Source organism: Mus pahari, chromosome 7 (genome assembly GCF_900095145.1).
Source record: "Mus pahari chromosome 7, PAHARI_EIJ_v1.1, whole genome shotgun sequence".
NCBI lineage: Eukaryota > Metazoa > Chordata > Mammalia > Rodentia > Muridae > Mus > Mus pahari.
Genome location: NC_034596.1, coordinates 28068553 through 28080921, shown reverse-complemented (window position 1 = coordinate 28080921; position 12369 = coordinate 28068553).

Genomic DNA, 12369 nt, shown 5'->3' with positions numbered 1-12369 from the left:
TATATATAATATATATATATATATATTATATATATATATATATAATATATTATATATATAATATATATATATAATATATATTATATATATTAATATATATATTAATATATATATATATTATCTTTAGCAGTATATTAGGGTTTGGAAGATGACTCATCATTAAAAATGATTGCCATACAAGCTAGAGGGCCTGAGTTTGAATTCCCAGGAACTCTGTAAGAGACTGGAGCACCTCTAGTCTTAGCATTCCCATGAGGAGATGCGAGGTGGAGACAACACAACCCCCAGAAGCTCATGGGCCAGGTAGCCTGGTATAGACAGTCAAAACCAACAAAAAGACCCTTCCTCAAATAAAGGCCAACACCAGAGGTTGTCCTCTGACTCTCACATGTGTGGTTTGTCTCATGTATGCCCCTAAAACACTCTACATGTGCACACACCTAAATATACATGGGCCAAGAATTAAAATAAAAATGGGACAGGAAGCTTCAACTCCTCTCCGGATCTCTCACTGTACTCGCCTGTCTTAGTCATTAATGACTACCTGAGTTAGCATGGAGGGACACACCATAACTGTAGCAGTTGGGAGGTGGAGGAAGAGGATGAGGTAAAGCTCATCCTCAGCTACATAACAAGTTCAAGCCAGGCTGAGCTACAGGAAACACCACCTCAAAGACACAAGAATAGAAGAAGAAGAGTCGGGGAAACTTAAAATAAAAGGGAATGAGGCCCATGATGGCAGCTCTCTCTGCTATTCCAGGGAAATTGCCTTCCCAAGTTCTCTGTAATCTACTGACTTGACCAGTCAGAGGCCAGGCACCTTCTGTAACAGGTGCAGATCTGACTCCCAGGGGGATCTATTGAAATACAGAAGTTCTAGTGTCAGAGGGCAATGAATCTATCAGGGATATGAAACACAATCAGCAAATGAAGAAACACAAAGGCACTCCCAAGAGTGGGAGCTGACAGAGACCCGAAGAAAAAGCCCACAAAACTGCAGGGTCACAATGTGTGGGACCCTTTATTGGACATTTGTGTGGCTTGCCTTTTCTGATGAAAATTCTAGTTCTTATGTGAAGCCTGGTGAGGAAGGGTTTTGTCTTTCTCTGCGAACTTCCCCTGATTGTGATGTGTTTGGTATGTAAAGTCCATGTGGGGAACGGCTTCCCCTCTCTGCTTCCTGGCTTCTTTCCTTTAATCTTGATACAGTCTCCAGTCTTTATTCACCACCACCACCCCCACTTTCCCAGGGAGTATTGTTTCTGAATAACTTGCCTCCCTCCAGGTAACCCTCCATGTTCTCATCTCCATTGCTTTTCCTTCTAGTTAGTCCTTTTCTCACGAGGTCCCTGTTTCTCCATCCACTCACCCTTCCTTGCCCACTGAAAACTGTCTCTTTCATAATTTCTTCTCATTTTTATTATTTTCTCACAGTTCGCCTTGGATAATTATATTTGTCCATAGCTTCAGCCGTCACCTAAAACTATAAACCTAAAACATCTATTTTTCTACAACTGTCATATTAAAATGTAGTTATTGGTTCATTTATTTTCTTTTACAGTACTGGAGATTAACCCTGTGCTTTGCATATTCTAAGCAACATGTTAAAATTTTAAACCTATTGATTAAGTGGTCTCTGGACTCAGCTCCAGGGACATCTCAGACATTGCTTCCTCTTTCTACACTGGTTTCTCTGCCCCGGATCCTGAGGCCCAGAGGGCCACAGTGTACTGCTGTGAAGCATCTCCTTCCTTTATGTTGACAACTGTCCTTAGACCTCAGTACTTCCCTCATCTGTGACAGCAACACTTTTATAAGGCATTCTTCCATCTCTGTCTGATCACCTATCTAGAGACCAAACTTTTCCCAAGTCTTTCTAGAAAAGAGGAAACGTCTCATGGAAGCTTACTGCGGCCAGCAGTGGGATCCCCGCCCTGACCCCCATCACATTAGGGAGTCTACTCCACCTAGACTGGTCGCATGAGGAGTGCCAGTGCACACTCCCTCTGCATGTGTCCTTCTCTGAGGCCCTCCCACAGCCCATGCTGTCCTGGAAGCCTGGAAGCAAACATTGCGCACACACCAAGGTGGCTTCTGTCTTTTTTTATCTGCTAACACAGCTGGTGAACCCTTGGCAGCAAGCATCGATTCATCCCCTGCCTACAGCCTGATATGAAGTCAGTTTGTGCTGGACTGATTAAAAATCAAAATAAAATGTAATTTAGAATAAGAGCAGCGTGATTTATTTATTCAAGAGACCCAGCAAGCAACCCTGATGTCTCAGATATCGCGAGGGTACTGCCCCTCACCCAAGACTTCGATCTTCAGAGAGAGGGGCCGTGACAAATGAGTGATCAAGTCACCTAAAGTTATAATTTTCATTAAAATAATTTTTTTAAAAAGGATGCTAGCAGAGGGACAAAGGGGATCAAGAGTGGGGAGAAAGAGGAAGAAAACACAGACATTCAGGTCGGGACCTGTTGAGAAGGCCATGTCCTAGGAGATGAGACTTGGGTGTGCACTGAGCTAGCCTAGGGAGAAGCAGCCCACAGGCAAATCATCCCGCAGAGGCAGGAGGCTGGACATATGGGTCAGGCTTTCTAAGCAGCAAAGGCCCCAGTGGGAACCAGCTTGGTGTGCGCTGGCAGGCATGGCCTACCAGGCTAGATGCAAGTCAGCACATCTCTGACACAGAATCTACTGGTCAATTACTTGAGAGGACTCCACAGCCTAGAAGAAAAAAAAATCATCATAGCAACAATAATACATCCAGCAAACGGGGAGTGAGGGAAAGTTAATTCACAGCCGGCCAAGACTCACAAATTAGAAGGAGGAATTGTTTTTGCATGGGAAATAGACAAGTGAAAATTTACATAATACTCACTGTTGGCAAACTATTTAAAGAAGTGAATTATGGCATATCTGTAAGATTAAATCCCCACGAGCAATTACAAATCACATAGTAAAGGAAAAATTAATGTGGTAAAGTGCTCACTATATAATGTGGAGATGGAGGAAGATGGCGCAGTAATATATACTGGTTCAGATATGCACTGTAGGGTGTGGGAAGCAAAGCTCATTCCAGAAGGAAAAAAACCATAGTTCTTATATCAGGAGTTGCACTCGTTTTCCTTTCGTGGTTTTATCGGGCAGATTGCTGTGGTTTGGATAACCAAACTGAGAGCAATGCTATTTCAGAGGAAGAAACAGGAAACGGAACTGAACACAACGTACACATTTTTAAGATTAAGAGAGGTCTCACCTGTCACTGGGAAAGGAAAACTTTGATAGTCCTGCTGGTCAGTTTGGAGTTACTTGAAGCCAATAACCAACCAACAAACAAACACACACACGCACACACACACACACACACACACACACACACACAAATCCCCAAAACAACTAAAATAAAACAGAGACTTCCCTCTGGTTGAAAACACACTCCAGTTATGTTAGATACCACAAACAAGAGAGAAAAACATGAATGTCTGTAGGAGGGGGGGTGTCCAGCTCTGTGGGAGAGCATATGGTTATCATGTGTTTAAATCTCCAGTTTCTAAAAGAAAAAGTAAAATACGAAATAACCTTCATTGTCTTCTTCCTGGTAGAGGTTGAATGACCACATAGCGGAAATTAAAAAAAAAAAAAAAAAGCAATTCTCTAAGTCCACAGACTCTAAACTGATGAAGGTAACATGTGAGTAGAGAAGGGGTAGGTTGGGGGGTTGTAGAGGGGTGGTAGAGGAAGGGAGAAGGAGGTGGGGTGGGTGTAGGTAGGCAGCAAAGCCCCAAATAAAATACCTGCATAGGTTGCCATCAAAGAGGTGTCCATTGAAAGATCCATAGAAGTCACCTAAACATTAGGACCTTGCATGTCTCACTAAGAGTATAGGAAAGTAAGATGCTGTGTGTGAAGGCTACAACAGCTGAGCCATTGTCTAAGCATCCGAATAGACCCTTCCCTGACCACCATTTTTTTATCACCCTCTTTATATCCCCATCAGTTCATTAGCTCCTCTTAGACCAGCACACAGGTTTATTTTATTATGTGAAGAAGTAAAACAAGAGGCTAAAAGGAGAGCGGTCTTTTAACTGTGACAGTGAAGGCAGTTCCCATGGTAATTAGCTGCTTAGCCACTGGAATGTACAATGCAGATATATGCACAAAGCAGAAGACTGGAGGATCCTTCTCTGCTGGAACTGTCTGGTCCTAACTTCGTCCAAGTGCATGCAGGGTCCTGAGATGAATGACTGACAGTGTCTTAGATGAACCAATCTATAACAGCACACCAAGGAGCTGGCCAGTATCACCCATGTTTTCCAAAGCCTCAGTCAGCCTGATAACTCATTACTGGAAGATATGTTAGGTCTTTCTCAGTATATAAAACCAGCTTCCAACACAGAAGGGGAGTTCAGTAGAAACAAGTACAGTTGTTGGTATGGAGTAAGTAGAGATGACACAACATGGAGAATGAAAACATAAATTCCAGCATTTAAAATAAGAAAAGATGTCATCTGTAAAAGAATGCCAAGGATGGGGACAAGAAGACTGGGTAAACACTGAATTAGTAAAAGTCAAACTAAGTGTGTTCTCCAGATCTGTCTTCTGATGGGCAAAGCATAAGGGTATTTATTAAACTTTATCAGAGATGAACACGAAAAAAGTCAGTTCCATATGAGAGATCAAAACTTGAAGAACAAAGGCCTTTATGCTACATAGTAAGAAAGGGCCTGTCTGTAAATTCTGTACCTAGACAAGTTGCCAAATGATTGTGCAAACAGAATGAAAGAACTTTAAAAACAGTCCAAGGATTACAAAACATTGGCCACTGTGTCTTTTTTTTTCCATAAAGAGACAGTGGTACCTTTAATCCAGTCCTCTATAGGCAGAGACAGGCAGTTCTCTGAGATTGAAGCCAGTCTGGTCGACACAGGGAGAGCCAGGCCAGCGGAGACTGCATAGTGAAACACTATCTCAAAACCTAACCAACTAAAAAGTCAATAGGGAATGCGTAGCAAAGAAAAACGAGAATTAGCTAAAAAGAGAGAGAGAGAGAGAGAGAGAGAGAGAGAGAGAGAGAGAGAGAGAGAGAGAGAGAGAGATGTAGGAGACAGTAATCCTAGCACAGAAAAGAAGTGAAGGCTAGGTCTCTATGTGATAGTTATGTGGAGGTCCAATCGGGGAAAAAAAAAAAAAATGTTCTGAGCAGGCCAAGGACGGGGAAGGAGGCAACTGTTTCTGTATCATTTGGTGAGTGATGACAAGGACGGCATAGTAGACGAACAACTGGGAGGATGACCAATGAAATTCCCGGGACTAATGTAGGACAGTTCTGCTGAAAGTGGGACACAGACTGTTTATACAGCTATGAATCAAGTTGCATCCTCTCAGAGGACATGTCAAGGCCTTAGCCCCAACAGCATGGCTGAAGGTATCCCTCTTTACAGATATGATCTTTGGAGATAGATTATGGGACTATTCAGAGGAGACGTGGACAAACTTATCTCAAGGGAACTAAGGACAACAAAACAATTCAAGTCTAGCTTAAAGAATCTATAGTATCCTGGGATTCCTTTCAGGACTATAGGTAGGGCATCACTTACAAGCACAGATGAGTCAAAAGTAACTACAACCCATGAATCCCACCCCAGCACAGGAGCACACATGAAAGTTATTCTAGAGACCCAGGACTTGCTGGCTGCTCAGCCAGGTAGAGTTTCCTTCCCCAGAAACTGTTTATACAACCCAGGAGGATCTGAGTGAATCTTTTATCTTATGACTTCCTGAGCTTCCTGAGTTTTACTTACTTCCTGGGTCCTTGTGAATTTTCCCCCAGGAGGTAACGCTTTAATTAGAGGAAACAGCTACGCCTTAAGAACCTGTCATGTTAAGATGAGCTGAGGATCCAGGATAAACCACATCCTCACAGAGTGAGGAGAAAACAGAGGTAAGCCAAGTGTATACTGTGTAGCAACAGCAACTCTTGCCATCCTATACACCATGCCAGGAGGCACCACAATCAGCAAGCTCCCAGAGGCTCTAAGGGGGCAGAGGAGAAGTCACCCACAGGTGTCAGAGGGAGCAAGGCCCTGCTGTGACCTTAACCTTAGACATCTAACCTGCAAATTAGACTTTGTGTCTACTGATAGTGTCACACAACCTGTATGTGGCACGTTCTTTCCACAGCCCCAAGAAGTGGTCATACAGAACAATCACTATTTATTAATCTAAGTAGTCTTTGTTCTAACCTTGTTAACAGAAGCATATAGAACTGGGGGCATAAAACTGCTTCCTCCTTATCAATGCAATGTACATATGAAGACTTAATTTGTCAAGAAATATCTGTTACTAGTATATCTGATATGTAAAATGCTTTATATGGCATAGAAGCAAATGTCAGGATAACAATGGTTACTTTCATAACTAGTGTGTAACTTGTTAAATGCTCAGCAATATCATAAATGTTTTATGTGTCAAATCATTTGTTGATTAAATGAGCGAAAGTTTTTATTTTATTTTATTTTTTTGAGCTAGGGTTCTAAGTTGTCCAGGCTAGCCTTACTCTGTAGCCCAGACTGGCCCCACATTTGCAAGCCTCCTGCCTCAGCTTCCCATAAACTGGGATTAGAGGTGGATTCCATCACACCAGAATTATATGAGGTTATTTCTGCTATTATTTATATTTTCATATAAAACACCCTAGGCAAATACTTTTTAAAAACTAAGTAAATGACTACATATGGATAAAACCCAGGATACATCATAACCATAGTTTATGCTGGTAACTATTCCAGCAGATTGATTCAAGACAATAACTGAGGGTATAGAGCAGTAAGAAGGAATACATTACCTCTAAGAGTGTATGTAAATTATTCCTGTATTTTCTATAAATGGATCTTAAGCTACAAATGACAATAGAGGTATTAGCAAACTGTCCTCTAAAGTGGAGTCTTTGTTGTATAGAAATATACTTAAACAAGAAACCTCTGAGAGACAGTAGCATGGCTAATGGTAGAGAGTGCCCCCTAAAACAGGGATAAAGGCATTCAGGGATCTTGGGGCAGGGCGTGTGTAAAACCTCTCCAGGCTTTTGTAAGTCTAGTGTGAGGTGTGAGCTTTACACTCCTAGCCAGACCCAAGCAGCCTGAAGAGCTCACTGAGGACCTGGTTTCTTCCTGAAGCCCACATGTCCTACACTGTGGGGATGGCCATCTCCCTTGAAGAAAATGCTTTCTCTTTGTGGCCATCCCCAAGCCATAATTGAGGGATGGAGCTGACTAACAATTCACTGTGTTTAAGAGTAACTAGTGCAGAGTCTGAAGAGTCTAGTAGCAATAATATTTTAGGAGGTGGTGGATGATGCTGCCTCTTTCAACCTTGAGGAGTTTAGACAAGTATTACCTTATACTGCACCTCACAAATCAGTGCACACATTAAACAGCAAGTAAAAAAATTTAAATTAAAAAAACTATCATTGAAAGCGACAACCTCATTCTTTAATTATCAACCACTTGGTGACCCAAATTCTTATTTATTTGACTTAATTTCCTTTTTAAAAATATGCTAATTAACAGGGGAAGGCCAGGGCCAAGAAGTGGGAGTGGGTGGGTAGGGGAGCAGGGGCGGGGAGAGGGTATAGGGAACTTTCGGGATAGCATTTGAAATGTAAATAAAGAAAATATCTAATAAAAAAATAAAAAATACATGCTAATTAAACTCTGTGTTGTTTACCAGCAAAATTAGCTTTTAGTCTTCAGAAGGTTAAACCTTCCCTGCCCCGGTGAGCCCTTACTTCTTTTTCTCCAAAATTAGATTCACAGTAGCGATTTTTCCTATATGATACTTTTCATGTATAGCACACCCTGAAAGCAGAGTTATGAGCACACATTCCTTATACTCTGAGGACACTTAACAAATACCTTTCTTATAGTGTCCAATGAATTTTAATCACAGACGAATTTCTCCGGGAACTGAACTTGTAAGCCTCCCCCTCTGCTCCTTCCACAGGTCTCCCTCAAAGATGCCGCTGTCCCCAGTGGCCGGCACAGCTTCACAAGAAGAAGCCACTGCTACGTGCGTGGGGTTCTTTCTCAATGTTTCCCATCTTCTTCATTTCTGATTCTTTCTGTGCTCGTGGCGCTCCTTCTCTGACAGGTCACGGTCAGGGACTCTCTCCTCAAACGCTCTGCTTGTCTGGGCTCCTGACTCGTCCTTCATGTGACATGGTTGGGGGACACACCCTCACGGATGATTTCTAAGCAGGATGTACCCCTATTGCTTATTTTGTTTTGGTTTGTTATTGTTTGGCTATTTCTCTGTGTGTTTTTTATTTTTCTGCTTTCGTTTGTTTGTTTGTTTAATAGAAATAGAGTTGTAGGAAAGTAAAGATCCAGAAACCAAGAGAAGGCAAGCGACACTTACCTACAACTGTGTTCCTTCGTCAAGGGTCACTTTGTCCGCTAGGATCCTTGTCATGTTGCTGCTTAATGGTAGTGGAGGATAGGCGACAGCTACTGGCTTCTAGTAGGTGGAGGCTACGGATGAGGGTGACCAGCCCACAATGATGACGCAGCCTTGGACAACCTGAAGCCATGCCTAGCCAGCATGAGAGGTTCTAACCGTGGACCAGCAGATCTGGGAAAGAAAAGTGAGAGATTTGTAAGCTTTGAGAATGAGTCCAGGAGACACATAGGTCTGCAGTGGCTTAAGTCCCTAAAAGGATCTGGGAAGATCTAAATGTCTCACTTGTCAATGTTGTTTTCCCTGACAACTCTAGAGGGAAATCGGGCTGCCCTTCAGGTTCCCTTGAAGTTGGAGGCAGCTTTCTTTGGATTGTACTTAGACAGATATTAGGGAAGATCAAGGTCATTTGTGGGGTTACTCATACCACCTCTACTTCTGGCTTCCCTGTGTAAGTTTCTCCTATTTGTGAATGAATAGTGAGTGGAGGACAGTTCAAGTCTCACTGAGTCACCATGATGTGACCAGTGTTCCTGGGACACACTTCATGAAGCCACTGAAGACTATTACCCATCATGCATTTGTAATAAATGACAGCATTTTAAAAATGACGGCATTTAAAAAAAAATGATAACAATACCTTGGCGATTATACTCCCTAAGGTAATTTCTAGATTCTGGGAGCTTATGTCATGTGCAGCTGAACTCCACCACTGTGTGAGGCTATTGGCGTTGACCCCAGATGGTGTGCCTAAGATGATCCTGCTTGCTATAGTACATGCCTTTATTATTCTTAAGGCTTATCTTTGTTTCTGAGGGTCAAGAAAATTCTAATCTAAACATCCAGGAAGCAAGGAAATGCATTCAAAGTATTACATTAGTATTTATTTGCAGAGTACAGATGATCTTTATGGTATGGTACTGTATACTTTTAAAGGGAAGGCTACAGTACTTATGCTAATTCTCCACCCAACTTCATGTCTCTACTTCCTGGCTGTAATGCCTCCAGTGTTGTTAGGTGTGTATCTGTCTCATCAATTTAAGCCACTTATGGTGATGTCCACAGTCCTTTTGCCTATAGTGGAACATCTAGTATGGTCTTGACCTATCAGAACTGAGATGTGGAAAGAAATCTCTGATTCTTCCAACTTAGCTTCTTTTAGCCAAAAGATCCTGGGATCATGGGCTCTTACTCTTTCTAAGAACTCCAGGATGTCCACTTATAGTGTCTTCAATGATAGTTATCTGTAGCCTATGGAGACTGGTAAACCACATGGTCACTTCAAACACTAAGGAAAACCCAGTAGAACCTTACAAGTTTGGATTCTCCAGATTATGTGGGGAACACTGGAGGCTCCCAGCTGAAGGGGCCATCATCCTGCTGAAATTCTGACCTCTGAAGACAGCATTGGAGTTGCTTTGAATGGAGGTTTCCGTTCACCTGTTTTCTCCAAACAAAGTAAACAAAACAACTGTATTCATAGAAGGAGCCCCATATTAATTTGCAAAAGAAATGCTAGACTTCGCCACTGTAAGTCAGGAAGTCAGGAAGAGTAAAGGCGTTCCGCACTGTTCTAGAAGAAACATTCAGTCTGGTTCCACATTCAGCACTGACTTTGGGTGTGTCCCTGAGATAGGTGGCTGGGAGGAGCCTGACTCACTTCTCACTTGATTGTTTTTCCATTTCAAAGGTGTCCTGGTCAGGTTCAGTGTTCAGAATCTAAGTACCGACATTCCCCGGTACCCATGTCACTCCCCTCCTTGGCTTGTACTCATAGATCCTGTATGGGTTTGCAAAGCTAACCTGGTGTCTAAACAATGGTTGAGGACTCAACTGTATGTCTTAATTTGCATATACACCTGACCCTTAGTGAACTGGCAAAAAAAAAAAAAAATCAAAAACTATGACGAGTCATTAAATTTAATGCTTTCACTGAAAGTCTAATGCGATTTCCATCATTATTGGCATTTCATATTTGTATAGTGTTTGGACATGATAAACTAATTTTGCATGCATTTAACAAATGACATTAACAAATACCCAACACTGTTCCAGACATCAAGGGAAGTGGAAAATACAAAACTGAAGTAACTAACTAAAATACAGCCAAATAAAAGTTATGATGAAAAGTTTTTTATAAAGGCAGATGGCGGCAGCTTTGAGCCATATCCCAGGCACTGGTGAAATGCTAGCCTAACACTCATAGCAGAGAATTAAAACCTGACACAATTCCCAACACGCCTTCTTCATCCCTGTACTGAGTCATAATGACAATTCCAAATTATACATTTTTAAGGTGTAGAGGTTTTGCTTCATGCTTTCTTTGTGAGATGATTGCCTTTGGGCAGCAAAGAAGGAAGATTGATTAATATTTTTGGAATAGTGAGGCTTCCTCTAAATAACCTGACACAATTTTTTGAGATTAACACTGTTGAGAAAATGCCCTTTCTGAGAAGGTCATGGGCTCTTGTGAGGTCGTGGTCACAGTCCATACACTTGGTCTCACTCGGAACTTGTGGTTTTGTAGCCACATATGTCAGCTGCACTCACAGTGTGCTTTACTTCTCTATCACTCTCATCTGCTTTCCAGCTGTGTGAGCTCAGGTGCCGGCTGGTTTATGCCAACTTGACACTAGCAAAAGTCATGTGGGAACCTCAATTGAGAAAAATGCCCCTGCCCGATTGTCCTATAGGAAAACTCGTGAGACTTTTTTTTTTTTTATTGAGGTGGGAGGGTCCAGCTCATTGACAGTGGGACCAGTCCTGGGCTTGTGGCCCTGGGTATTATAAGAAAACAGTGAGCTATGAGGAATAAGCCCATAAGTAGCACCCTTCCATGGTTTTAAGTTTCTGCCTCCAGGTTCCTACCCTTTTTAAAGTTCCTGCCTTGACTATCTATAACAATGAACTTTGATATAGAAGAGTAAGAAAAATGAACCCTTTCCTCTCCAAGTTGCTTATGGTCATGGTGTTCCATCACAGCAATGGAAACACCAATGAAGATTCCCTTTAATCCCTTCTGCGTTAAATGAAAACAAGTTTCATCTCTACAAATATAAATATGAACAAATTAAAGGCATGCTAAATATTAAAGCATGTATAAAAATGAGTTCAGTAGCCAAATAGAGTTTATTCCAGGATAACGTTTAATATGTAGACCATTAATTGTGTCATTTATTAAGTTAATAAGATTAGTGACAAGAGACATGAATATCAAAATAGACAGGAACCCTGACGAACTCCACCTGACATGAAGACCTCAAAACTATGAGCAGAAGGAAAGATGTTCACCTGGAAAAAGGTATCTACTAATAACTCAACAGGACATACATTGAATTTAATTCAAATGCTATATACTCCGTGTTTTGGTATACGAAGGCATACCTATTATTTGATAAGAGGTTTATAGCTTTAGATCCTATCATGAAGCCTGTTCTTGACAGTTCTACTTATTATCTCACTGGAGGTTTGAGCAGGGCAGTTATGTAGAACAGAAATAAGAGACACCCAGTTTGGAAAGGAAGAAATAGGACTACCTCTCACTGTAGATATAACATTGTCTGAATGAGAGTCTAAGGCAACAGCCAAATACTGTCAACGATATCAGCAACCAGCCCTTTGCCACTGAAATTTCTAAATACGAGTTAAGCAAGAAAGTCACTTAAAACAGCATTAAACATATATTAATTAGAAACAAAACAAAAGCTTATATTCTGAAAACTTATATTTGAAAATATTTTATTTTCAAAATAAAAATTGTTGAAAGAAATCAAACATCTCATTAAATCAATGGTATTGTTTAACTAGGAATCATATAATGCATTACCAGGGTGACTCCATCCCCTTCCTGGTCCTGTGGATTCATACAGGACCTGTCAGAATACCGACTACCATTTCTGCCAAATTAAC